The sequence below is a fragment of the Mustela nigripes genome, chromosome 17 (genome assembly GCF_022355385.1).
Source record: "Mustela nigripes isolate SB6536 chromosome 17, MUSNIG.SB6536, whole genome shotgun sequence".
In the NCBI taxonomy this organism is placed as follows: Eukaryota; Metazoa; Chordata; class Mammalia; order Carnivora; family Mustelidae; genus Mustela; species Mustela nigripes.
Window position 1 is genome coordinate 1,831,805 of NC_081573.1, and position 25,790 is coordinate 1,857,594.

The 25,790-nt window shown below is 41.2% G+C and overlaps 1 pseudogene; it reads left to right on the forward strand.

Moving 5' to 3' along the window:
• LOC132005834 (zinc finger protein 850-like) overlaps positions 1 to 4,452 on the forward strand; it is a 43,325-nt pseudogene extending 38,873 nt beyond the window's left edge.
• Positions 4,453 to 25,790: the final 21,338 nt, after the last annotated feature.

Below are 25,790 nucleotides of genomic sequence, written 5' to 3' on the forward strand. Positions count from 1 at the left end.
GTGTGCTATCTACTTGATATTCTCCCTCTCCCTCCATAGCTCCTACTCATGCTCTTTCTCTCTCTCTCTGTTTCTCTCTCAAATAAATAATTTTTAAAAAAAAATCAGTGAGATTAACAGTGATTAACAATCAGTGAGAAAAGAGGATTGAAGCAATAAATAGCCAGCTAGAAGAAACAGAGGAAGGACTTTCTGACCTCAAGGACACAAAAAAAGAAAATAATCTGAGCAAAAGAGAGAAGATTTGATTTAGGGAACTCAGTAACTACGTCAAATGTTGTAACTGCCTATGTCTTGGGCTTTTATGTGCTGGGAGAGTTTTGTTTCCAAATATAACTTAAATTCCTGTTTCTGGTATAAGAAGAGTTCCCATTTATTTGGTAGAGAGTTGATAATTCAGTCTTAGTGACTTGTGCAATTTTAGGAATTATCTATTGTTGTTATTGTTTTTATTCCTAAGTTATCTGATTTGGTAGTATATAAATGCTGACCAAATTAAAGCAGAGCCAGTTTTAGTATTTCAGGTAAATTGAGCATTTCATTCATTGTTCTGTTACTATTCTGGTCTCTATTTTATTTATTTCAGATTTATCTTTGTTTTTTTCTTGTACTACTAAATTTCATCTAAGTTTTTTCCTTTCCTTGTTTCTCATGGAAAGTTAAGGGTTTTTTTGTTTGTTTGTTTGTTTGTTTGTTTTTTGTTTTTTATTCCAGCTCTCTCTCTCTCTCTTTTTTCTTTTTAAAGATTTATTTATTTGACAGACAGAGATCACAAGTAGGTAGAGAGGCAGGCGGAGAGAGGAGAGGAGGAAGCAGGGTCCCTGCCAAGCATAGAGCCCAATGTATGACTCAATTCCAGGACCCTGAGATCATGACCTGAGCTGGAGGCAGAGGTTTAACCCACCAAGCCACCCAAGCACCCTTCCAACTCTTTTTTTTTTTTAAACTCAGCCATGTATTGCATTAAATTTTTTTTTTTGAAAATGGAAAGTGTTGTAGACAATGTTTAGCAAAATAAACAATAGAAAAAAAGCACAGAAAAATTAAATTAGGATTCTTTAGGGTTGTTTATAGATCATATCATCTGTGAATACAGATAGTGTGGGTTTTTTTTTCTTTTTCTTTTTCTTTTTCAGTTTGGAGTCTTTTTGTTTTTTTCTTCCCTAGTTTTTCTGACTAGAATATCCAGTACCATGTTGAAGGCAGTGGTGGGGTTACTTCATTACTTCATTTCTGATCATAGAGAAGCTTATAGTCTTTACCTGTAAATACTTGAGTATGTTGGATTTTTTTCTATTTGGTTCATTTCAGTTTTATGTTTAAATAACCATCCTTCTAATTTTACACTCATGTGGCAATTTTCCAGATTATTTGAGATACAGGAAATGATTTGTGCTACAACATGACAGTATCACAGAATTATCTATTAGGATATGTGGTCAGTATGTTGTGTTCAAAGGTAAGGTATCCATGGAGGAAGGAAATTCTGATGATTCCTTCCCAGCCATCTTTCTGACACTCTTTGATTGACTGGAAGCTTGTATGTTACAAATCATCAGTATATTCATCTGAAAGTAGTAAGTGCAATGACTTTACTTTTCTCTTATTTGATATCTTTCAGCCATATCTTCACATGACACTCAGAACTTCCTGCAAAAGCTGAGCATAGAAGCTTCTTTACAGAAAGTGACAATGAGTAGGTACAAAGATAGTGCTCTTGAAAATGTATACTTAATGACAGACCGGGACAGTGATAGGGAGAGGAAAGGGCATCAAAGATACCATGAAGGACGTAGCCCATCTGAGGCAGCGGCATCTAATAAGACTCAAAATGACCCGAATAGTGAAGGATATAAAACATCATGGAAAGCCTCCCTTTTTAAGTCAGCTGCTTCCACAAAGCAGTGTGTTTCTGTCAGCAAAAGCTCCAATCAAGTATTCCAACATAGCTCTTTGTGGAAAGACAGTTTGGACAATCTGGAAAGTTATCTAGTCCATGCTGAAAATAATGATTGGAACCATTTTCAAAATGGGATAGGATTGACCTTTCCATCAGATACTTCTGAAAATCAGAGATTGAATACTGAAGAACAAAGTGCTAAGCAGGATCCATATGAGAGGGGCTTCACTGAGGAGTCGACCCTCCAGAATGACCAGAGCCCTTCCAATGGAGACAGCAATGCTCAGTGCCCTGAATCTGAGAAAACACTTAATCAGGGCTGCAGTGTTCAGAGACGTGCGAGGACTCAATTTTCAGAGAACCAGTATGAATGTTATAAATGTGGGGAAGTCTTTCATCAGAGGTCTAACCTTATTACACATGAGAATATCCATTTGGGAAAAAAATCCTGATGAATGCAGTCAGTGTGAGAATGGTCCTCAGCAGTCCTCCAGTATTGGTGATGATCAGAGAATTCATGAGGCCAAAAACCCATTCAGATATGCTAAACGTGATCCCACATTTAGTCAGTCATCAAGACTAAGTAGAAACAAGATGATCTCTAGTGGAGAGAAAACACGCATTTTTAAAGGATGTGGTAAAGTCTTTGACTGGCACTCAACCTGATCTCAGCATCAGCAAATGAGTACTGAAGTAAAATCATACAAATGTGAAGAATGTGGTAAAACCTTTAAGTACTGCTCATCCCTAAGGAAACATAGGCAAATCCATACTGGAAAGAAACTCTACAAATGTAAAGAATGTGGCAAAGTTTTTCAAATTCACTCAACACTTATTCAACATTACAGAATTCATACTGGAGAGAAACCTTACAAATGTAAGGAATGTGGTAGGTCCTTTAACCAGCAGGCACACCTTACTCGACATCACAAAATTCATACTGGAGAGAAGCCTTACAAATGTCAAGAATGTGGCAAGGCCTTTAAGGAGCACTCACGCCTTGATCAACATCCCAGAATTCATACTGGAGAGAAGCCTTACAAATGTAAGGAATGTGGTAGGTCCTTTAACCAGCAGGCATACCTTACTCGACATCACAGAATTCATACTGAAGAGAAACCTTATAAATGTCAAGAATGTGGCAAGGCCTTTAATGAGCGCTCATACCTTGATCAACATCACAGAATTCATACTAGAGAGAAGCCTTACATGTGTCAAGAATGTGACAAGGCCTTTTCACAGAGGTCATTGCTTAGTAAACATCACCGAATTCATACTGGAGAGAAACCTTACAAATGTAAGGAATGTGGCAAGGCCTTTACACAGCTTTCAGTCCTTACTCGACATCACAGAGTTCATAGTGGAGAGAAACCTTACAGATGTCAAGAATGTGACAAGGCCTTTAAGTGTCACTCAGCCCTTAGTAATCATCTCAGATTTCATACTGGAGAGGAAACATACAAATGTAAGGAATGTGGCAAGGCCTTTAAACAGCGCTCACACCTTACTCGACATCACAGGGTTCATACTGGAGAGAGACCTTAGAAATGTCAAGTATGTGACAAGGCCTTTAAGTGTCACTCAGCCCTTACTAATCACCTCAGAATTCATACTGGAGAGAGACCTTACAAATGTCAAGAATGTGGCAAGGCCTTTCACCAGAGCTCATCGCTTACTGTACATCACAGAAATCATACTGGAGAAAAACCTTACAAATGTGAAGAATGTGGCAAGGCCTTTTACCGGCGCTCACACCTTAGCAAACATCATAGAAGTCATACTAGCAAGAAACTTTAAAAATGTAAAGACTAGGAGTAAGGACTGTAAAACCCTTACATCAAACACCTTGCATCCAATATAACTGGAGAATAACTATACACATCTAAAGAAGTCCACCCTCTCCCTGAAACTCACATCATAGTAATCATATGGGAGCAACATGGTAAAATGTGATGAATGTGGTGAGACCTTTAACTGGAATTCAGTCTATACTCAGTGTCCCAAATTGCACACTAGATTCAAACCCTAGAAAGATGATTGTGGAAAGACCCTCATTTTAATATACACGTTCACAAACACAGAAAGTGCTAAAGAAGGTAAATTGAATCATACAAAAAATTAGAAAACTCTCTGATTGAACATCTAATGTTAATAAATGTCACAGATATCACATAAAAGGCGTGTAGCAGTCCCTCTATTCAGACAGTACTTGTTAGTCCAAGGAAAAAGATCAAGTTAAACACTTGGAAAATGCATATGCTGTTACGTTGGAATGATTCAGTGGGGGAGGTTTTACAAGGTTACAATTAGTTTTGTGCTTTTTGTTATATTGAGCCTTTTCGAGGTTTGTGACTAGCAAATATTAATGTACTTTATTCTCAAATCACTTCTGGAGATTGACTTACTTGTACTGGGTGCATGAATCCGTGAGCCTGATTTTTGCTCCATCAATGGCATCCGATGCCCTGCTGCACTCGGGGGGACTCACACATCCCAGATTTTCCTTGGAAGATAAGAACTGTGTAATACACAACATGAATAAAGAAAATCTAAACAGAGACACTGCTTAGAGTTATAGCATTGATATAAGTTGCTATGAAATAGGTGTTCAGAACACTATTTTTCTCCATTTACTAAAACTAAAGAACATTCTGAATATTAGACATACAAGGTTTTACTGATTGCTCTTTAAGGAAAAAAAAAGGTGGCACACCAGTTAATTACTGATGTATCTTCATAATAGCAATCTTTAGCGAATAGTAGTATATGTGGCTGAAATGAAAAAATCCTGCCCGATAACAGAAGGAGGTTATCTAACTCTTCTCTAAACCATGCCATGTAGCTGGACATACACATCTGTTGCGACTGTCAGTAGCACTGGAACTTAAGGAAGTCAGTTCTACATCATGATATCAGCTATGGGGGTTAACGCTTGTATTCCGTATTTTGAATAAGTGTAACAGTGGATTTGAAATGCATAACATAGTCTATGTGTGAACTGAATGTACTTCAATTAATCAAACATAATGGTTTTTAATATGTTAACATGAATTTGTGATGAGTTTTGTGTTATCCTACCACCAAGGTGAACCTATCTCTTTTTTTTTTTTTTTTTTTTTAAGATTTTATTTGACAGGGAACACAAGCAGGGGGAGAGATAGAGGGAGAAAGAGGTTCCCCACTGAGCAAGGAGCCTGATGCAGGGCTAGATCCCAGGACTAGGGCCATGACCTGAGCTGAAGGCAGAGGCTTAACAACTGAGCCACCCAGGCGGCCCCTATATCATTTACTGAAAGTTGTATGCAACTGGTGTTGTCTGTCACATAATGGAAGGGAATAATATTCTTATGAATCTATTCTTTCAGTAACCTTAAGGTTGAAATGAGGGGTGATTTCCCCGCCTAGTTTATTTACTGTAAACCACCTAGTTTATTTACTGTATCATTTTCTCCTCCTTGTGCTGACTGCGATATTATGGATATATTACAGGTTTTGTGGGGGGTATTGTTGACATCTTAGCTCACCTGATCCATTGTCCTGCTACTTGCCATCCACTTTATGTACTCACTTTTGCAGGGACCTTGAGTGGACACCTGCCCTGCTCACTAGTGTGTTCCCTAAGATGTGGTTTTGGAATATAGGAGAGGTTCTGTGGGGTGGAGTCTGGAGCCTATGACCAAGAAAGAATTCTTGAGATGTTTTTGGTGTAAAATGGTGGTTTATTAAAGTACAGGGACAGGACTCATGGGCAGAAAGCATTGCTGCCCTGGCGTTGTGAGGCATGGCTGATAACTATTTATACTATGGGCTTGGAGGAGGTAAGGAAAAAGGGACGTTTTGAGAAAGAACATTCATATATTAAAGAAGATTCAGGCAATCCTGAAGGCCTTGTTCTTGTCAAGGTTGTTTACCTGTCTCATAAGGCATTAACGGTAAGGTAGTTGGGATATTACGGAAGCAGTATTACATTCCTCCTATTCAACCTCGTCCTTTTTAATAGGCTGCAGGTTTAAAAGAAATTCAATTTTAATTGCATTTTCTTCTGCCTCAACCTACCTCAATTTTAAGAAGGAGAAGGTGATGGTAAAGCTTTAGGATTCTGAGTTATGGGTCGCTGGAAGTTCGGCTATAGATAAAAGAAAGCTTCTTCCTTGTAAATCACTAGGACATTTGTAAACCGAAGAATACTCAGGTCTTGCAGGATTGTGATCTCTACAAGGTAACTATTTGTTTCTCCTTTAGGGCAGCCAGGAGTGCCTGAGGAATGTCCTATATATCCCATGGGGAGTGGGGGTTCATGGGGTGTCAGCTTCTGCTTCGCCCTCAGCTTGCCTTCTGTTCTCTCATCACATAGACAACACTCTGTAGAGTCACAAAGTAATGTAAGTTGAGATATGACAATCAAATCCACCTCTGTGGGCAATCCTCGGTCCCTTTTCCCAAGCATTCCCATCCTGTGTTCTAGAGAAGATGCCCACAGAGCTTACCCAAGCTGTCATTAGTTTGAATGGCCAAATGTGGACTTGAACTGGGACTCTCAAGCACTCCACCATGACCCATAATAAAGGTATGTTCTCCATTTATTTGTGGGGGTGTTGGTTTGAATCATGTGCCCATGTGACCATGCCGCATAGGTCAACGATAACCGGGAAGTAGTAGAAACCTCCCAAAAAGAGTGACACTGTAGCCAAGGTCACAGATCGAAAATCCATAAAATGAAAAAATGAGCATATAGACTGCAATTGTCTCAATTTGCACAATGGACTCCATGGATTTAGAAAAAGAATTTCTATTTGTTTTATTTCCTAGTTATCTCCAGATTTATAGTTATTATTTTTGCTCATTTTTTTCCCCCAGCTAATAGGCATCACAAACATCTTTTTTGTCTGGGTTGTGCAGGAGTGTCTTCACTAAACACTTGAGATTAGAGAGCTGGAAGGCCAATGGGTATTAATTCAGACATTAAACCCTGGGATGTGGCATGTGAATCTATGTAGAATTTGATGAAATCACCATCCTTAGAAGCATAAGCCCTATTAAAAGAAAATGTAAAAATTGCATTTACTGTGGGTAGGGGCCCGGAGGTGGCTTTCTTCAGTCACTGCAAAGGCACAGGCAGCTCTTGGTGGTATCATCTGATGAATACATGTAATGGGAGAAAGGAATTGGTAAATGTGGTGGGTTTCTGAGGAGTAGGGAAGACCTACTTTATCTTCATGATTTAACTGAATTCCTATTTGTTACTGATGATCGGATGCTGTCGGATCATATTTACCGAAATCGCCCAAACCTAATTCGGTAGCACTGGATAAAGAGGGTATTGGTGATGCACTCATGTGGGCATAGCTTTCAAAAGTCAGGTGGTAGAGTAGCTGTTGGTGATGAAGGAGCCTTCTGGACAGTGAGATAGGCAGGATCAGCAAGGTGTGTGCTGTGGTTGAACACAAGCACTGCTCTCCCAGGGATAAAAGCCCAATCAAGATTTGAGCCACTGTAGATGGGGGACCTTTCAGGAAGCTGCTGCAGTGCATTGTGGGAACTTCCTGTCTGTACTCAGTGTCATGTTCAATACCCTCCCCAACTCTGGCTCTGTCTGCTGTAGTTTTGGAATATAGGTGAGTTTCAGTGGGGTGGAGTATGGAGCCGATGACCAAGAAAAAGTTCCTGAGGCATCTTTGGTGCAAAATGTTGTTTTATTAAAGCATGGGGACAGGAGGAGGGCAGAAAGAGTTGCTGCCCCCAGGGTCATGAGGGGGTGGCTGATTTTATACTATGGGGTTAGGGAAAGGTGAGGAATAAGGGAGTTTTCAAAATGATTTTCATATGTTGGAAGACTCACAGGATACTGGAAGCCTTGCCATTGTCAAGTTAATATTGTTTTTCCCTCTTAGGAAGGCATTACCGTGAAGATAGTTGGGAGTTTTCTGGAGGAACATTACATTTTGACCTCTTCAAGCATCTGTCAATGGGCTGCGGACTCTAAGGTCACTTAAACGTTTGTACATTCCGTTCTGGAAGCTTGGTAATTGATAGAAGTGCTTTGTTTTTGTAAATTTCTAGGACATTTGTAGAACAGGACACCCATGTCTTGCAGGATTGTAATCTCCGTAAATTAACTATTTGCTTTTTCCTTCAGCCAGGAGCCCCTGAGGAATGTCACATGCATCCCATGGAGGGGGAGTTGAGTGTGTCAGCTTCTGCTTTGTCCTCAGCTTGTCTTCTGGTCCCTCATCATGTCCATGACACGGATTTGTTGGAGGAACAGTTCAACATGGGATATTAATCCGCCTACAAAGGAATGTAACCCTGTCATTTGCCACAACATCGGTGAACTAGAGAGTATTATGCTAAGTGAAATAAGTCAGAGAAAGACAAATACCAAATGATTTCACTCCTGCGTAGATTCCAACAAACAAAACAAGTGAGAAACGAGAAAGAGAACAAGAAAGGGAGAGACAAAGTAAGAAACAGACTCTTAACTATAGCAAGCAGGCCAGTGATTGCCAGAACAGAGGTAGGAAGATGGATGCGTTAAATGAGTGATGGGATAAGGAGTGCACCTGCAAGGCGCACTGGGTGTCGTATGGAATTTTACACTCTTGTACTCCTGAAAGGAACATTACCTTGTATGTTAACTAACAGGAATGTAAAGAAAAACCTTTAAAAAATGCTTTTTACAGATGGGAGAAACTTTGTGTCTTGGGTCACCAAAATATACTTTTGGAAAGAAATTGAAACATTTATCCTTTCTCCCTTGCTGATGCTATCAAATTTGGAGATTCCTTTTGACTATTCTTATTTATATATATTTTTTAAAGATTTAATTTATTTATTAGATTGACAGAGATCACAAGTAGGCAGGGAGGCAGGCAGAGAGAGAGGAGGAAGCAGGCCTTCTGCAGAGCAGAGAGCCCGATGCAGGGCTCCATCCCAGGAACCTGAGATCATGACCTGAGCGGAAGGCAGAGGCCCTAACCCACTGAGCCACACAGGTGCCTCGACTATTCTTATATTTTTCAGCCAACATGTATATATTTGCATAATTTCCATAAGCAGTTGTTCTGCTTATGACAGGACACACTGACCAACGCTGCTTTTAGGAGTTCCTAGTGACCCAGTGGGTTAGGCATCTGACTTCAGTTCAGGTCATGATTGCAGCATCCTGTGATTCAGCCCAGTGTGCATCTCCCTACTTACTGGGGAGTTACCCTTTCCCCTGCTGATGTTCACTCTTTCTCTCTTTCCCAAACAAATAAAATGCTACAACAAACAATTTAAGAAACCCTGGTTATATTACCAAAGCTTTCCATAGGTTGTCCAGCTTGAAAGAGCTGCATAGACTCAGACTTGACTCGAGAACTATAAGGGATTAAGAGTCACTTTATGAAACAAATGAAGCCCCCTTGGAAAGAGCATCCTGAGACCTTCTTGACAGAGTTCCCAGCAGGCTTACTGTTTGAGTCAAGAAGATCATTTCCTAAAACCTGCAGGAACCTAGAGCTATTTGAGGGACTCCAAGAAGAGAGGAGTTCACCCAAATTCATAGGTGTTCCATGCAATGTCTAGTTGCAAGGATTTGGCTTGTCTTCTGGCCTGGAGAAGCTGTTAAGAGTTCTGTCTAGGGGTGCCTGGGTGGCTCAGTCAGTTAAGCATATACCTTCAGCTCAGGTCCCCGGGCCCTGAGATTGAGACCCACAGAGGACTTCTTGCTTGGCGGAGAGCATGCTTCTCCCTTTTTCTCTGCCTACTGCTCCCCCTGCTTGTGCTCTGTGTGTGTGTGTCAAATAAATCTTAAAAAAAAAAAAAAAAAAAGTTCCATCTAGAGATTCAATATGAAACATTCAGCAAAGCTGCTTTTGAAATCTGTAAGTCAAACCTCTGCTCTTGGGGCACTTACATAAATAACCAGGCCAAGTTTTCTCTTGAACTAGCCTTATTTTCCAATAAAATTTGTGTTCATTTGGTTGTGTTTTTTGGTAAAAATGAGAGTGATTATAGAGAAAAATAAGTCTCAGTAATACATGTGTGTAGATAAAAGATTCTAATACTGTTCATTATAAAGTGGAATAGATCCTGATTCTTTTTTTTTTTTTTCTAGTGTCATCCAATGCCAGGGTCCTAATCCCCAAGTATTTTTATTTTTCTGTCAAGTTTCTAACTTTAATCATTTGAGGATGAAAACTGCCTTTTTTCCTGAAGATCTGTAGACTTAGTAAAAAGGACTCGATGTAACAAAATGGTCCTAATCGCTCATGTAGAAACAGCCTTAGGGCTGTGGCTCCATGGGCCACTAAACACATTACCAGATGCATTTGAACTGTAAACCAGGAAGATCCATCTGGTGGTCACTACCTGCCCTCAGTCTATCAGAAGATAGTCCAAGTCTAACATCCAGATGTCTGCTCAATGGGCTACCCTTAGAAGTCAGAATCCAGCCTCACCTTTTTTTTTTAAAGAGTTTATTTATTTATTTGACACAGAGAGCACAAGCAGAGGGAGAAGCAGGCTCCCCACTGAGCAAGGAGCCCAACTTGGGGCTTGATCTCAGGACCCTGGGATTATAACATGAGCCAAAGGTAGGTGCTTAATTGACTGAGCCACCCAGGCACTCCTTAACTTTTGATCCCGTCATCAATCACAGTTCTTTTGCTTTCATATAAAAGCCTCCTTTAATTAAATTACTTGTACTATAGGGTACATTTGAAAATACACCTGTGTCCTTCCCTCCTGAAATGACTTTGACTCAACTGACCTATTGTCAGGTCTAAGATGCTGGCTCATTGATATGAAACAATCTACATGTTCAACTTTTAATATGTGAAACTCCCAAGGAAGTTTCAGATGGGGGAACTGAAGGGAGTCAGGACAGCCTCTCTGTCCTCCCAACTCCCAAATGTGCCACCCTGGTCTATGGATTATTAGATTTCAAGGTACTTAAGAACCTCCAGGATCAAAAGAACATTTTCCCCCTCCCTTAGGGGGAACTATTGGGGGTCTTCCCCAGCATTAGGGTTATTACAAGAGAAAAGTTTGTCTCAGGGACTGATCCTTAAGTTAGGACAAAAGGTATCTCATTACAAACTATGTGCTCTTATCAGCCTGTAAAAGTGTTTTCCTGTGCTCTGAAAGTCCAGGCCCTGGTTCCTTGTAACACTTTTTTTTTTTTTTTAAACATTTTATTTATTTATTTATTTCATAGAGAGAGTGAGACAGCATAAGAGGGGAGAAGGTCAGAGAGAGAAGCAGACTCCTCGTGGAGCTGGAGACTGATGTGAGACTCCATCCTGGGACTCTAGATCATTATGTGAGCTGAAGGCAGTGGCTTAACCAATGCAACCACCCAGGCGCCCACACTTGCAGCTCATGTGGCCTGACAGTTTCTAGAATTTCCACATCTATGTGGATTCTCTGTATGTACACTTATTTAATTTGATATTCTCCTCTTTATCTGTTCCTGACAGTTTCATAGTCCAGCCTAAATGGATCTTTAAGGGGGACAAGAATTCTTGGTCTCTGCCACAATTTGATTCTAAGGCCTCAGTTCCTGGTATCTTACTTTTTATTTATTTATTTATTTATTTTTAAAAGATTTTATTTATCCATTTGACAGAGAGAGACACAGTGAGAGAGGGAACACAAGCAGGGGCAGTGGGAAAGGGAGAAGCAGGCCTCCCGCTGATCAGGAAGCAGGACGTGGGGCTCTATCCCAGGACCCCAGGACCATGACCCGAGCTGAAGGCAGACGCCCAACTGGCTGAGCCACCCAGGCGCCCCGGTATCTTACTTTTTAAAGTGTAAAAACAAGATGGAACAGTAGGAAGTATTTCTACATTTCTACAAGTTGATTTTTTTAAAAGATTTTATTTATTTATTTGACACAGAAAGAGATCACAAGTAGGCAGAGAGCAGGCAGGGAGAGAGGGGGAAGAAGGCTCCCTGTTGAGCAGAAAGCCCAGTGAGGGGCTGGATCCCAGGACTCTGAGATCATGACCTGAGCCAAAGGCGGAGGCTTAACCCACTGAGCCACCCAGGTGCCCCTACCAGTTATTTTTTTTTTAAGTCATTTTAAATTTTCTTTTTTACATTTATGTTATATATATATATATTTTTTTTTTTTTTTTCATTTTTGGTTTCCCCTCATTGTGTTCAATTTTATTTTTGTGTATATGTGTTTTTCTTTCCTATTTTGGGATCCTTTTCTTATTTCTTATTTTGGATTTTCTTTTACCAAGTCAACCAAAATAAACCCAGGATCTAGTTTCTGGATCAAGTTGTCTTCTATTCTAATTTTTGTTTGATTTTATTTTCTCTCCCCAGCCCCCCCCCCTTTTTTTTGTTCCTTTTCAGATTAGTGTATATTTTTTCTGGTGTCATTGTTGCTGTTTTTGTGTTTTTTTCCCTCATTCATCTATTCTTTTCTGGATGTAATGACAAGATGGAAAAATTCATCCCAAAAGAGATAACAAGGGACACTACTCACTACCATGGATTTAATCAATATGGATATAAGTACACAGAACTAGAATTCAAATCAACAACTATAAAGATACTAGCTGGGCTTTAAAAAAGCAAAAAGACACTAGAAAAATTCCTAACTGGAGAAATAACCAAAATCTAATCAAGTTGAAATCTAAAAGGCTAACTGAGATGCAATTTAGGAAGGAGGCTCTAACTGCTATGATGTGAGGTAGAAGGGAGCATCAGTGACATAGAAGACAAAATGGAGAATAAGGAAACTGAGAAAAAGATAAACAGCTATTGGATCACAAAGTGAGGATTCAAGAGATCAGTGATACCACAAAGTAAAACGAGTTAGTATAATTGGGATCCTAGAGGAAGAGGCGGGGTGGGGGGGACGAGAAGGTTTATTTGAGCAAATTATAGCTAAGAACTTATCTAATCTTGGGAAGGAAATAGACATTCAAGTCCAAGAGGCACAGAGAAACCCCTCACAAAATCAATAAAAATAAGTCAACAAGGTTGAAATAGAATAGTGAAGCTTGCAAAAATCAGAGATAAAGAGAAAATCCAGAAAACAGCTCAGGAAAAAAGGTCAGTAAACTACCAGGGTAAGAAGAGAAGGCTGGCAGCATACCTAACCACAGAGATCTGGCAGGCGAGAAAAGACTGGCATGGTAGAGTCAATGTACTAAAGGAGAAAAATATGCAGCTAAAAATACTTTACACAGCAGCCCAACATTAGGAATAGGAGAGATAAAGAGCTTCCAGGCAGAACAAAAACCATGGGAGTTTATGATCACTAAACCAGGCCTGCAAGAAATATTAAGGGGATCCCCTGAGCAAAGAGAGAGTCCAATAGAAGAAACACTCAAAAGAAATGGACATTTTACAAAAGAGTGACTTTATAGGTAATACAATGGTGCTAAATTCCTATTTTTCAATAATCACTCTGAGTGTAAAGGGACTAAAAAGTTCCAATTAGAAGACACAGGGTAGTCAATTCAATTCAAAACAAAACAAGACCCATCAATATGCTGCTTAGAAGAGACTCATATGAGAGCCAAACACACCTCTAGATTGGAAGTGGGGGGTGGGGTGGAGAACTATTTATCATTTTAAGGGACATTGAAAGAAAGCTGGAGTAGCAATCCTAAATCAAACTAGATTTAAACCAAAGACTAGTAAGAGGTGAAGTAGGACATTATATCATAATAAAAGGGTCTATCCCATAAGAAGACTCAACAACTGTAAATATTTATTTATTTATTCCCCTAACTTGGAAGCAGCCAATTGTACAAACCAATTAATAACAAAATAAAAGAAACACATGGATAATAAAACAATAATAATAGTGGATTTCAACACTACTCACAGCAATGGACAGATCATCTAAGCAGAAGATCAACAAGGAAATGAGGGCTTTAAATGACACTGGACTAGATGGACTTCACAGATATATTCAGAGCATTTCATCCAAAATCAACAGAATATTGGAATTATTCCAGACATATTTTCGGAGGCTTTAAAAGTCAATCACAAGAGAAAATTTGGAAGGAACACAAAGACATGGAGGTTAAAGAGCATCCTACTAAAGAATGAATAGGTTAACCAGGAAATTAAAGAAATACTTTTTTAAAAATTATGACACAAATGAAAATTAAAAAAACAAAAAGAAAAGAAAAGAAACGAAAAAATAAATTCAGAACCTTCAGGTTGTAGCAAAGGTAATGTTAAGAGGGAAATAGTAATGCAAAACTTTCCCAAGAAACAAGACAAGTCTCAAACAGTCTAATCTTAGACCTAAGGAGCTGGAGAAAGAACAGCAAATAAACCTCAAATCCAGCAGGAGAAGAGAAATAATAAAGTTTAGAACAGAAATCAATGAAATAGAAAGCAAAAGAAGAATAGAACAGATTAGTGAAAATAGGAGTTGGGTCTTTGTAAGATTTACTAAAGTCTGTAAACTTCAGGCCAGACTTTTCAAAAAAGAAAATTGAAGAGCAAAAAGAAAAGATAAAGGACCCAAATAAAATCATAAATGAAAGAGGAGACATCACAACCGAAACTGAACAAATATAAGAACATATTATGAGCAATATATGTCAACAAATTAGGCAATCTTGAAGAAATGCGTGCATCCTGGAATCACATAACCTATCAAAATTGAACAGGAAGGGTGCCTGGGTGGCTTAGTGGGTTAAAGCCTCTGCCTTCAGCTCAGGTCATGATCCCAGGCTCCCCAGGTCTGGATCTCCGCTAAGTGGGGAGCCTGTTTCCTCCTCTTTCTCTGCCTGTCTCTGCCTACTTGTGATCTGTGAAATAAATAAATAAAATATTTTTAAAAAACTGAACAGGAAGAAGCAGAACACCATAACGGGCAAAGAAATTGAAGCAGTAATCTAAAATCTCCCAACAAATAGGAATCCAGGACTAGAGGACCTCCCAGTGGAATTTTACCAAACATTTCAAGAAGAATTAGTTTGTTTTTTTCTGAACCTGTTTCAAAAACTAGCAATGAAAGGAAAACTTACAAACTCATTCTATGAAGCCAGCAATATTACCTTAATCCCCAAGTCAGAAAAAGAACCCACTAAAAATGAGAATTACAGATCAATATCCCTGATGAACATGGATGCAAAAATTCTCACCAATACACTACCCACTACAATCCAACAATACATTAAAAGTTTTATTTACCATCCCCGTGGGATTAATTCCTGGGCTGCAAAGATGGTTCAATATCTCATCAGTGTAATATACCACATTAATAAAAGAAGGGATAAGAACCATATGATCCTCTTAATTGATGCAGAAAAAGCATTTGTCAAAATATAGGGTCCCTTCTTGATAAACACTTTGCAGTGTGGGGATAGAGGGAAAGTACCTCAATATCATAAATACCACATAGGAAAATCCCACAGCAAATATCATGCTCAATGATGAAAAACAGAGCTTTCCTCCCAAGGTCAGGAACACAGTAGGGATGTCCATTATCACCACTGCTATTCAACACAGTATTAGAAGTCCCAGCCTCAGCAATCAGACCACAAAAAGAAAAGACATCTAAATTGGCAAAGAAGATATCAAACTCTCACTCTGCCGATGACATAATATTCTATGGAGAAAGCCCAAAAGAGGGGCACCTGGGTGACTCAGTCGTTAAGTGTTTACCTTCAGCTTGGGTCATGATCTTGGGGTCCTGGGATCGAGCTTTGCATGGGGCTCTCTGCTAAGTGGGAAGCCTTGTTCTTCCTCTCCCACTCCCTCTGTTTGTGTTCCTGCTCTCTGTCTCTGTCAAATAAATAAATTAAATCTTCAAAGAAAATAAAACCCAAAAGACTCCACCCAAATATTGCTAGAATTGAATCAGGAAGTAAAGAAAGTGGCAGGATATAAAATCATTGCAGAAATTAGTTGTATTTCTATACACTAACAATGAGACAGAAGAAAGAGAAATTAAGGATTCTATGCCATTTACAATAGCACCAAAAACCTTAGGATATCTAGAAATAAGCTTAACCAAAAAGATGAAGGGCCTGTACTGAGAAAACTGTAGAACACTCATGAAAAAAACTGAGAAAGCCACAAAGAAATGGAAATATTGTCCATGCCTATGGATTGGAAGAACAAATATTGTTACAATGTCTATGCTACCTAGAGCAATCTACATATTCAATCCAATCTCTATGAAAATGCCATCAACTTTTTCCTCAGAGCTGGTACAAATAATGCCAAAATTTATATGGAATCAGAAAAGACCCCAAATAGCCAAAGGAATGTTGAAAAAGAAAACAAAACTTGGTGGCATCACAATTCCGGCCTTCAAGCTCTATTACAAAGCTGTAATCACCAAGACAGCATTGTACTGGCACAAAAACAGACACACAGATCCATAAAACAGAATAGAGAACACAGAAACGAACCCTCAACTCTATGGTCAACTAATCTTCGATAAAGCAGAAAAGAATATCTAATGGAAGACAGTCTCTACAGAAATGGTGTTGGAAAATTGGATAGCCATATGCAGAAGAATGAAACCAGACCATTTTCTTATACCATACACAGAAATAAACTCAAAATGAATGAAAGACCTAAATGTGAGAGAGGAATCCATCAAAATCCTAGAAGGGAACACAGACAATAACATCTGTGAGGTCAGCCAGAGCAACTTCTGCCTAGACACAACTCCAAGGCAAGGGAAACAAAGGTAAAAATGAACTATTGGGATTTCATCAAGGTAAAAAGCTTTACAGTCAACAAAACCAAAAGACAGCGGAGGGACTGGGAGAAGATATTTGCAAAATGTCTTATCGATAAAGGACTAGTATGCAAAATCTCTACTTACCACAGACAACACCCAAAGAACAAATAATCCAATCAAGAAAAGGACAAAAAACACAAAGAGCTCTTTCTCCAAAGAAGACATACAAATGGCCCACAGAAAAATGAAAAAATGCTCAACATCATCCAGCATCAGGGAAGTGCAAATCAAAAGCACAGTGAGATACTACCTCACAACAGTCAGAATGTGTAAAACTAACAAGTCAGGATACAACAGATGTTGGCAAGGATGAGGAGATACAGGACCCCCTTAATCTGGTTGGTGGGAATGCAAACTGGTGCAGCAGCCACTCTAGAAAACCATATAGAGGATACTCAAAAAATAAAAATAGAGCTACCCAATGTCTCAGCAATTGCACTACCCTGTATTTATCCAAAGAATACAATCATAGTGAACCAACGGGGCTCCTGCACCCCAGTGTTTCCAGGAGTAATGTCCCCAGTAGCCAAAATATGGAAAGAGTCCAGATGTCCAGTAACAGATGGATGGATAAAGAAGACATGGTGTATATATATAAAATGGAATATTACTCAGCCATCAAAAATGAAATCTTGCCATTTGCAATGATGTGGTTGGAACTACAGGGTATTATGCTAAGCAAAATAAGTCCTTCAGAGAAAGATAATTATCGTATGATTTCACTCAAGTGTGGAATTTAAGAAACAAAACAGGATCATAGGGAAGGGGAGGGAAAAATAAAGTAAGAGAAAATCAGGTAAGACAAACCATAAGAGACTCATAACTCTAGGAAACAAGTTGAGGGCTGCTGGAAGGAAGGTGGATGGAGGATGGGGTAATTGGGTGATGGGCAATAAGAAGGGCACATGATGTAACCAGCACTTTGTGTTGTATGTAACTGATGAAGCACTAAACTCTACCACTGAAGCTAGTAATACACTATATGTTCATTTATTGGATGAAAAAAAAATAAACTGACCTCTGTGCATCAGACCCAAAATACAACATGAACACAGAATTGTGGATAAAGAGGAATAGTAGCTTTATTACTTTGCCAGCCAAGGAGGCCTCAGCAGGTCAGGGCCTTCAAACCTGCAGCCCACCCAGAGGAAGGGGATGGGGGTTTGTAGGGAAATATGGGATTATGGCCGATTTCCAGAGGAAATTGTGTGTCTGTGCTGTCAGCCCTGTTCATCATGTTGTCAGAGTGGAATTAGATTCCTGAAACAATAGGCTCAGAAGGTAGGAAGGGAGGTTTATAGAAGAGAGAAAAAAGCTTATTTAGTTTGAAATGAAGTCTTGCTGAAGCAGGAATGCAGCCATTTTTGGTTTTGTTTTTTAAATTGAGAATGGCAAATCCAAGCCATTCAGGTCTTTAAGATTTTATTTATTTATTTGAGAGAGAGAGACCATGAGAGGGGAGAAGGTCAGAGAGAGAAGCAGACTCCCCATGGAGCTGGTAGCTCGATGTGGGGCTCAATCCCAGGACTCTGGGATCATGACCTGAGCTGAAGGCAGAGGCTTTAACTAACTGAGCCACCCAGGCACCCCGCCATTTTGGTTTTTGTTCAACTTGATGATTTGAAGTGGTTCTGGTTCAGTCACCAGGACAAGCCTAGGAAGACAACTTCATATTTTACAGTGAGAAGCCAGTCTACATTTTCTAGAATGGGTAAAATAAAGAAAAAGGATAAAACACCAAATTTCAGTGAGAATGTGGATGAATTAGAATTCTCATATTGCTGATGAGAGGGTAAAAAGTAGATTCACTTTGCAAACCTGTGTGCTACATACGAAAATAAGTATTTATCAACCAAAGAGGAGCATTTTGTCACCCTAAGATATCTGATCAGTTGGGAAGGCATGGATCTAAATGTGCTCACAATCATCGACTTGGTTCCCATTCTGTGCCTGGTCACCTCTCCAAATGCTTTCCCATAGGCTCAGGTGATTATCACCTGAGCCCTCCCTCTCTGGTTCTATCAATTGGTTTGGGAAAAATCAACAGTGTCGTGTTAATTGCAGGCTCCAGGTCATACTCAATGAGGCCAGGGGATTCTGAGTTAAGCATAAGGGCTTCCTGTCATTTTTTGAGAGTTGAGAGCAGGCTTTGGCTCAAGGAAAGGTCAGAGGGACTCTCCTACAAGAGTCGGGGCGGGTCATGTCCATGCAGCACACAGTTATTTCCTATGCTGTAGTGGAATTTGTGGGCATCTGTGGAAGGGGAGGCTCCCTGAGAACAGGGAAGGAAAAGTCAGGGATTGGTCTTCAAGTAGGAGCTGCTGACAAAATGGACGAGGAAGCTAGGACTTCTCTGCATTTCATGGTCCGGTCTTCAGGTGAGCAGTTTATACGTGAAGAGGCTCTGTTGGTATTTTTTTTTTTTTTTCATGATATTCCTGTGATTTCTCCACAAACACCTTGTGAGAAAGAAATCTAGAGGACGAGGGGAAAGAAGAAATGGCCAGTTCTTGGGTTAAGTCTTATGTCCCAAGTCAGAGAACATGTCGTGTTTTTCTCCTGAAATTCCTTGCATTAGAAATTGCAGATGTGGGTGCCTGGGTGGCTCAGTGGGTTAAGCCTCTGTCTTAGGCTCAGGTCATGATCTCAGGGTCCTGGGATCGGGTCCCACATTGGGCTCTCTGCTCAGTGGGGAGCCTGCCTTCTCCTCTCTCTCAGTCTGCCTACTTGTGATTTCTGTCAAATAAATAAATAAAACCTTAAAAAAAAAAAAGGACTTAAAAGAAAAAAGAAATGGCAAATGTTGGGCGCCTGGGTGGCTCAGTTATTAGGCGGCTGCCTTCAGCTCAGGTCATGATCTTAGGGTCCTGGGATCGAGTCCCGCATCGGGCTGTCTGCTCAGTGGAGAGCCTGCTTCCCTCTCTCCCTCTGCCTGCTGCTGGGCTTCCTTGTGCTCTCTCTTTCTCTCTCTCTGTCAAATAAATAAATAAAATCTTTTAAAAAAAGTGTGTGAAGAAGGTGGAGTAGTAGGAAATACTTCTGCAGGAGTTGAGATTTTTGACCTCTGCTGTTGTCACTGTCTCTCAGGGTTCCTTAGTTGTTTCCTGCGTGGTTGCTGTCTTGTCAGTGGTTCCTTAATGCTTCTCAATCCCAGTCAAAATATGTGTCCCACTTAGTTTGTTTAGGTTAATAGTTGTCTCTCTCACGGTAGGTGCCTACTTATACAAATTATGTATTTCCAATGTTTCTCATTTAGGCCACTTGAACATTAAAATCATCCTTAGTATCATTTTCATTTCATGTAGACACTTGGAAACAGGTCACCAATGTGTATTGAACATGAGTCAACCAGAACATGAGTCATACCAGATTGTTGGAAGATGGTTCTCTATCACTTCTTTCATGGTGTGATGGTTACTTTCCATCCTTGTGGGTTGAAATGCTCAGCACTACCTCAGGGGAGTTAGCTGTCACTGAATGTGCTGATTAGAGTCCTCTTGCTCCTTCTGGTGTCACTGGAGATGGTTGATTATATTTTGTGCTGGTTTTCTCCAGAGTCATGAATTCAGAGCACTCAGTGTGCTAAGTGGCTGAGTTTTCTTTGGTTCCCCAGATGGAGCAGCTAAATTATTTGTATTGTGAATGTCATCCCTGTGCCATGGCAGCTGGGTGCTGAAGGTGACTCTGCCAGGTTCTACTGAGAAGAGCTAAGGTCCTTTGTCTTTGACTTTATTCAGAATCTCCTCTACAGAATGCATCAAGCCTTTAAATGGGCTGCATTGTGAAGAATTTTAAATTTTTTAGAGGCAGATGCATCCCCTACCCAACACCCCCCCCGCCGTCTCTCTGTCTCTCTCTGTTAAAGACACACACACACACACATACACACACACACACACACACACACACATTCATCAACAACAAAAACCATCAAGCCTCTCAGATTCCATAGATTACTATAACTAGTAGAGGACCAGTCCTCACCAAAATGAGTTTATGATCAAACTCCAACCACACAGAAAGACATTTCTCTGCTGTTATCATATACTAAGTTATTTACCAAGAGAGATCTTCCCAGCCAGAAGCCTTACTTCTCCCACTGCAAAATGAAAGCACCATACTCAGGAGTCATTTCACATTTTCCTTCACAGTTTTCTTAAAGCTAAGTTTTTGATATGCACAGTCCTTTTAAACCTTTCTGTTGTTGTTCATTACAGTTTAATTCTATTTTTTTATACCATTAAAACAGAACAAATGCTTTTAATGTTATTTTTGCTTACATATATATTTGTAGGTTGAGACCAACTGGGCAAAGTCTCGGGCAGGTGATATTTGTGATATGTCTGTATTGTCGCAGAAAATAATCAGATTGGCAAGAGACCAAGAGACATTCAGAGTGGTAGGAGAACTTGAATTTATTTTATGCTGGTGGACCCAGATGAGCTAGTGCTCAAAGCTCTGGGCCCTACCTAGTGGGATTACAGAGTTTTTATAGGGGGGGTATAGGAAGTCAGGTTCCAAGGGCTATGCTAGCTGCTGGGAGGTACATTTAAACTGGGGGAGTGGGAGGTTGCTGTAGGCTCTTATGGCAGTGGAGGGAGCTTGTGGTGGGAAGTCTGTTTACAGAAGCAGAAAGAGCTGGTTATCTCTTGCTCCTTAGTGGGACTTCTAGTTATCTCTTGCTCTATCTAATGGGGTCTGCTGGCCTGGGGCTACCCTGGGTGAACCTGCTCTGGCTGATTGTCCTCTTCATCCCCCCCTCCTTCAATGACTTTTTAAGCTTAGAATGGGCATCAATAATTTCCATTGGATTTTTGTTTATCTAGAGACCTGTATTGAGTTCCCAATAGTTGCAATTTAATTGATTCCAACTGAGAGCTGATGAATAGGGTGATAAGATTAATAATACGTGGACTGAACAGGACTACCAACAGGAGCATGCAGAGAGGGCTGGCTAAGGGAAGGAGCCACACAGCCCAGCCCCAGACATCATACCAATTGCCCCTTGTCTCCTGTGTGCAATCTGATCTTGTAGTCATTGGATCATGTCTCTGACTAACCCTGACTGGTTCATGTACAAACAACATTTCTCATTTGGGAAGAGGCAGAGTTCCCCCCTTTTTGGCAGTGAGCAGGTCTAAGCCCCTTTGATTCTGTAGTGCCCTTGCTTCTAAGGAGTAAATCTGATCTTATACGGTCATCATAGACTTAGCCACCTGCTCCATATCTTCTGCAAGATTTTCTGACAGCTTCTTGTAGTAATAGGATGAGGCCATTATTCCTATCCTTATGCCCACAGCTATCATTATGCCTAATCCAACCAAAAGTGGGATGATTTTAATGGCCCTCTTGGAGCATGCGTATGCCAACAAGGGAATGGAAAGGGATTGATTTTGGGGGACTATATCTACCTATAGAGTAGGAAGCATCCATGGACATGGCCCTCTCTGGTTAACTGGTAAACATTGATGAATATATCTTCCACATTTCAAAAGGGTGCCAGGTTATAGAGTGCACCATGATGTGGTGGACATGTGCCCATCAAGTGAAGGGCAGCTGTGGGTTTGGAGACTTTGGGTAGCAGATAGAACTCCTACTGAGGGTTGGTTGTGTTGAGTAAATGGTGGACTTCTTCTATCACATCACATGCTTGAGGGTCTAAAGTGAGAGGTCCTCCATTGGGAGGAAACCTTAGTAGAGGTTGATAAGGGTCAGGTTCCCAGCAGGTTGGACCCTTTTTCTCAGGGCATCTTGGATCCTTATAGCCCTGATGTAGCTAACCTGGACTTAATGTTTCCTGTCGTGAGTTTCTTTGCTTTATTGTGACAAAGAGTGACCTCCCTCAGGTTACAACATTGTCTTGGCATGCTAGACAAGAACAGGGGGACCATGGGCTTGGTGTTACCTGTTTGGGGTTGGGAATGGTTGTAGGTAGAGCAAGAGTAGGAGCTCAGGTAGGGACTTCCTGGATAGGAGTGGGGAGAGACCATGGAGGAGACAGGGCAGGTCTACACTATAGTCATGGGGTATAGTGCTGCATATAAGTTGGGTCATCAATCCATTGGGATACCAGACACGTAGAATAGACCCTCATGTTGACAGAGTTTTGGGTGTGCTGTAGCACATGCATCAAGGCCATTGGACCAAGAGGGCTGCTGGTAATCCTAGCATGTACGTGGTGGGTGGTGAGTGCCCCCAGCATCCTTACAGCCTGCAGCTGGTGGCATTGACTGTCCTCAGTGATGTCATCATCTAGGTAGTCTGAGCTTAGCTCTATAATTGACAGCCACAGCACCAGCATTAGGGGACTCATTTTAAAGTGGGACTGGGGGCGCCTGGGTGGCTCAGTGGGTTAAGCCGCTGCCTTCAGCTCAGGTCATGATCTCAGGGTCCTGGGATCGAGTCCCACATCAGGCTCTCTGCTCAGCAGGAAGCCCGCTTCCCTCTCTTTTTCTCTGCCTGCCTCTCTGACTACTTGTGATTTCTCTCTGTTAAATAAATAAATAAAATCTTTAAAAAAAATAAATAAAGTGGGACTGGGGAGGCAGTAACTAAAAAGCAGTAGATTCCACTGAATAGTCTCAGTATACTTATATAGTGTATGGATAGAGTGATATTTTGTGTCCAATTCCAGTCACCTGAGGTTGACTCAGCTAGACCCACAGAGAACACTAGGGTTACAAGTACCACAATTAAGGCACTGAGTGAAACCAGGATTTTAATGTCCAAGTATTTCCCATTGAGTTCCTCAAGCTTCTGTCATGCACTGACCAGTTGGCTTCCAGGTTTGTGACTGGAGAAAGGTTGTGGATTCCTAAAGTGGGGAATCTGCAAATTTCCGTGGGGTATCAAGTCGTGGCTGTGGACTACTGTATCTTCTTACAGATCTTCAAGTTGAGGGGGTCAGTTGGGTCCCAGGCTGTCTGCCAATCATCTGGGTCTGTGGGTGCCACTGCCTTCTTTACTCAGGAATGATGGATCCAGGGAGTGATACCTGAAACTTTAACAGCAGTGAAAGTTGTCAGTATTACTAGATGGGGACCTATCTGCGTGGGGTGCAGCAGCTCCTTCTTCCTGATCTTTTACCCATATCATGTCCCCCAGTTGGTAGGGATGAGCCCAGTTACTCATGGGAATGGTAGTCCTTTCTAAAGCTTCTCAGGAGATGTAGTATAGAGTTTTCCCAGGGCCTAGAGGTGTAGGGATATTTCTAAGTCTCCAATTGGTCTGAGATCTCTAAGCTGGCTTGTTATGGGGGGTGGCCTATCATAGAGAATCTCAAAGGGTGAGTAGTCAAAGGATCTTGGGGTATAGTGTGCCCTGAACAGGGCCCGTGGTAACATTTCTACCCAGGGGATTTCCTGACAGACTTTGGTTAAAGTTGTTTTAAGGTTCAGGTTCATGTGCTCTACTTTCCCTGAGCTCTGTGGTCTGTATGCTGTATGGAGCTTCCATTTTATTTTCAAGATACTGAGTAGGCCTTGGGCTATCTCTGCCATGAAACTCGGTCCATTGTCTGAGCTGATGGAAAGGGGAAGCCCATACCCGGGGATGACATCTCTCAGGAGGCTTTTACTACTTCTCGGGGATGACATCTCTCAGGAGGCTTTTACTACTTCTCGTGCTTTCTCTGTGCATGTGGGTTAAGCCCCAACCCACCCTGAGTGAGTGCAAAGTAGGACCAGTGAGTATCAATATCCTCAGTATGGCTTGACCTCTGTGAAGTCTATTTCCAAGTCCTCGAAAGGCATGGTGCCCATTGTTTGAATCCCGGGGCATGGTCTAGGTCCTTGATTTGCCTTGTTCTGTGTGCATGTACTGCATCTAGTGCTTGTCTGGGTACACAGGGTGGGGAGTTTGGGGATGAAATAGCAGTTTCTCCAGGGCTGCTTCTCCCAAGTGAGTTAGTTCATGATGTTGCTTTATTAGGGGGGCTGTTACAGTACTGGGGACAAAAAGTCTCTGGTCAGGCAGTTTCCACCAGCCCACTTCTCCTTTTAATCCCTCCTCATTTTTTGCCTATGGTTAAGGGTAGGCCAGGAGGTTCTTTTTCAGCCCAGACATCAGCGATCTCATCCAGCAGACTGGTTGGCTTTGTGGGGTCTCCTTTTTCTTGGCAGTAAAATTGCCATTCATTTTCTGTGGGTACAGTTACTGCCATGATGAGGGAATTAGGCCTTCCCAAGGTAAGGCTTGTAGGCCCCCTTTGGATAAAGGTGATCTGGGCCTCAAGCTTTGTCAGTAAGTCTCTACCTTGGAAGGAAACGGGACTTTCTGGTAGGTATAGGAATTCCTGAGTAACTGTGTATGCCCCCAGCTGGCATGTTCAGGGTCCACAAAACTGGCAGGCAGATTGGGAACCATTTGCCTGACAACGTGACCTTATGCCCTGTGAGTGGAGTCATGGGTCTGGTAACCACTTAATGCTCAGTACCTGTGTTCACCATGAAAGTCAACGATTGGGCCCCCACTTTCATTTTGACCATAGGCTCTCAGGTACCTAATGAAAGGGAGCCTGGTCTTCTCTAGTTTGACTCAATCCCAGCCGGACTGATAAGGTCTTGCATTTCAGGCTCAGGCTGCCATTTTGTTTTTGTTTTTTTCTGAAGTAATTTTGTCAGGCCCTTCGGTTGGTTCCTTATGGTGGGGGCATTCATTTTTGCAGTGGCCAGTCTCCTTATAATAGGCACATTGATCTCATCAGAGTGGGGCCTTCCTATTGGGTCCCCCGCCTTTTGTAGTGGGACTGACTGTCCAGTTGGGTCCAGTTTTCCTAGTGCTGAAACCATCAACGATGCCTTTGTTTTCATTCTTTTGTCTGCTTCTCATTTGGCCTCATGGTCTCAACTATCAAAGACCTTATCTGTTACTTCTGTCAGCTGGGTAGCATTCATGCTAGCGGAGCCCTCAAGTTTCTGGAGTTTCTGGCAAATATTGGTGTATGATTGCATCACAAACACTGAGTTGACCATTTGCTGGTTCTCTGGGGCCTCTGGATCAAATGGGATGTGCACTCAGAAGGCCTCATATAGTCTCTCCCAGAAGTCAGATGGTGATTCCTCTGATTTCTGGATAACTGCCACAGTTTTTGACATGTTGGTTGGCTTCTTTACCCCTGCTCTGAGTCCATGCAGAAGAGCCGTACACTATCGACTTTGGTCAACTAGT